The sequence below is a fragment of the Scatophagus argus genome, chromosome 8, assembly GCF_020382885.2.
Source record: "Scatophagus argus isolate fScaArg1 chromosome 8, fScaArg1.pri, whole genome shotgun sequence".
In the NCBI taxonomy this organism is placed as follows: Eukaryota; Metazoa; Chordata; class Actinopteri; family Scatophagidae; genus Scatophagus; species Scatophagus argus.
The window spans coordinates 1,788,230-1,791,602 of NC_058500.1; the positions used below are offsets into that span (position 1 = coordinate 1,788,230).

Genomic DNA, 3,373 nt, shown 5'->3' on the forward strand with positions numbered 1-3,373 from the left:
CTTGTATATTACCTTCCAAGTTTGAAACCCACATTTCTGCATCATGAAAACATTCATTTAAAGACAGAAATTTTGCTTTAAACCATATTTCATGTTTTTCTTGTTCATCACTTGGCATTAAACCCAACAGCTGTTTATGGATACATTTTGCATCATCACACACCACCCTTAATTCATTCAAAGCATCACAAACCATTGTTTTATCACCCTTTACGATGAGATCTTTCATTAAGTTTCGTATATTGGCGGCTTTGTTCAGCTTTGCCTTTCGTTCCGCTTGCAACCTTAAAAGCTTATCAGCAAGCGCCTTTTCAGTCATTATAACTTTTCGTCCGCTTCCGGTTTCCATGTTTCAGTCGCTCCACAGTTCGCAACAACCACAAAGTTAACACAAAGTCGATCACGTATTCAATTAGGCCACCAATGCATTGGAATTATGCCCCTTAATTGTGTGCACACAGGTCCAATGGCCATTATTGTAGCGCTACTCATACCTCGGCATCAGTGAGCTAGGCGCTATGCGGTGATCAGCTGATCCGATGCTCCGCTGCCTCGCCTGGCTCCGGTGTCCGCCGATCCGCTGCGGCCGTTCCTCCAACTACCGCCGAATTCCGTCGGAATCGCTGCGGCCCTCCGTAGCCGAACTCCACCTCACGCCAAGACCCAGCAGCAACAGCAGCTCCTTTCGATCGTCCTCCCACGATCACCTCCTCTAGGCGCCATGCGGTACGGGCCGCTTTCCAGACCCAGCGAAGGCCGACAGGAACCACAAGGCCGATTATTGCTTTCCCAACGAGTCCGATGGGAACCGAGTTTTTGACTAATATAGTGGCCCTTTGTCACTATCCGCGCACGCTGGTTGTTTGACTGGCTTGTACGCGTGCCTGTGTAGGTGTATGCAGGTGTAAATGCATAACACAGCCAATGTCCAAAACACTGCTGATTGTACTTCAGGTTTATTTAGTCTATATACAGTCAACTCAAAGGTACTCATTTTAACCATAACATATTATTCTGACCTGAGAAGTTACACCATGGCACGGTCAAAAACTGTGTGGATTCCCCAGCGTGCACCACTACCCTGATTAACCCACCTCCCTATATAGATACAAACCATGGCCTAATCAAGATACTGCCACCTACTGGCAGAAATGCATTCAACACTTGTGAACAAAGACAATAACCAATTTGGCTCCTACACTGATGGTTTGCTCGACTGCAAATGTTCAGCTGTTTCAGAGATCTGTTGAGCTTCATTGGACGAGACGTCATATTAAGAGGCCAGACAGATTGTTGGGGAGTTTGCATCTGTTTATTGATTGTGCTGAAATTTCATCAGAACTGTCAATAGATTTGCCAGCAGTGATGTCATACTGCTGGAAGTGACATCATCAGTGGGGATCCTGATGGCACATGTGTCAGCACCTGGTGGGGATCTTCACAGGTGCCTGGCACAGAAAGAGGAGGCCTTCCCATCACAGTCGCTATGGCTGCCATCATCTCTCCCTGTGGACAGAAACAATAACGGCACGTTAGAGGTCTGCGCTGCCCAGTTTTCATGCTCACATCGTTTGTCTTTCCTCACTTCAGTAAGTCCCACTTTATTTCTAAAGCCTTCTGCAAAACTGTTGTTAGAAAATGCTTCACAGCTGCAACAAAGATATGAAATAAGCAACAAGAATCCAACGTAGAAGTCAAATGATTTCTGCAGGCTGATCAATAAGTTGAAGTGCAGTCACAAAGAAGCAGGACGGAGCAACAATTCAGAGGAGAACCAACCTGTAGATGTGTCGGATGCCTGTGAAGATAAAGAAAAGATCTTTACTGAACCCCACTCAGCTTGGATCTGCCTTTATTTGTAACTTTACACTTGGATTAAAAAAGGTGTTTTGTTCAGCACCAAAGATCTGTTTTAACATGAATCATTTAGTGTGCAGATTACTTACATGTGCTCCCATCAGTATTCCCCAGTGCAGAGGGGGAGGCCATACATCCAGGCCTGTGTAAAGACACACAGTGTTTCAAAATTGGCTTAAGTTTACAATCAAAAGTAAAGGAGTTTTTAAAATGAATAATTCATTGTGCACATTACTTACACCTGGTTCAAGCGACATTCCACAGGCCGTAGCCGTGAAGAGAGGAATCCCCATACTAAAATCCATCTGTGCAAAGACTCAGTGTTTAAATGTGAACTTAAATGACAACATTAACACAACAGTTTCTAAACTGCTCTTTTGGTGATGTACAAGGATAGAATGAAAACATGTTTTGCACAAACAAGGCCTTGAAAAGAATTACACATGAAAAGAGGATTTTCTCTTGACGTGAACGCCAAATGTAATAAAGATCAGAAATGTTTTGTGTAGAATCTAAACAGCTGATGCCATGATGAAAGGTAAGAATGAGAGACGTACCTTGTTGTGACGATCAGGTGAGTTTGCACTTGCAGCAGTAGCAGGTAGCAGAGTGTCTTTGAGAGGGAAATCCAGTGCTTATATACCTTATCTTCACCTCCCTTTGCTTTGATCACAGGGACGGGCTTCATTATTATAATGAACAAACATTATCTCTTGGCTCTGATGTGCTTTCATCAAACAGTGTTTTTAAACTCTGTGGACTCTGTGGGTGGATCTTACCCTGTGGGCTGTTTTCAGCAGCTTGTGGTTAAACGTCTCAGTCTCAGTGTCAAACGATGACTTTGAGGACACGAAGCTCCCATCAGTGAGCTGCAGACATTTTGGCCGTCAAATCAATCAATGTTTGATCTTGTAATCGCGTAGCAACACTCATGACGATGTTTACAGAGCCTTACTATGTCTATAGCTTTAATTTATCCAGAATATTCATTATGTATATATATTTTCATTTCATACTGCACTACTGTTCACATGTATGTACTTGCCATTTCATATTGCACCACTTGTTTGCGGTTTATTTTCGGTATATATTTCCTCTTGTTGCCAGAGATGTTTTTGTGGTGTACGGTGGCTCTGTGGGAACACCCCCCTCAATTTCGTTGTACCATGTACAGTGACAGTAAACACTATTCTGTTCTGTTCTATGAGATTACAGTCAAGGACTGCAACGAGACGTCGTACACAGCAAATGAATGATGTTTAACACAGCGTCCCGTCAGACTTTGCAGTTGGGCTTGTGAGGACGATGTTGCTGCTGGACTGAGTGTTTGCTTCTATCAGTACTTACCTCAGGATCGTCCTCTACCCGTTGGCAGCTGGGAAGGTTGAAGTCAAACAGAATCATCTTGAGTAAACACTCACGAGAGGTTGTTTAAAGGAGGAGATGTCTGCCACTTTCTTCTCCCAGGCTGTGTTCACTGGATCCACCCTGGGAACATTTCACATGTTTTTCAGTA

The 3,373-nt window shown here is 43.7% G+C and overlaps 1 long non-coding RNA gene across 2 annotated transcripts; it reads right to left on the minus strand.

The window, feature by feature from the left end:
• Nucleotides 1-1,293: 1,293 nt before the first annotated feature.
• LOC124063108 lies at nt 1,294-2,651 on the minus strand. Of its 2 annotated transcripts, none has more exons than XR_006844049.1 (5): nt 2,637-2,651; nt 2,415-2,520; nt 1,947-2,162; nt 1,780-1,798; nt 1,294-1,506 (listed from the first exon to the last, which is right to left on the minus strand). It is a non-coding gene; the product is annotated as an uncharacterized LOC124063108 (long non-coding RNA). The 2 variants fall into 2 exon arrangements; XR_006844048.1 differs by having other exon boundaries at nt 2,415-2,539.
• Between the last annotated feature and the right edge of the window lie 722 nt (nt 2,652-3,373).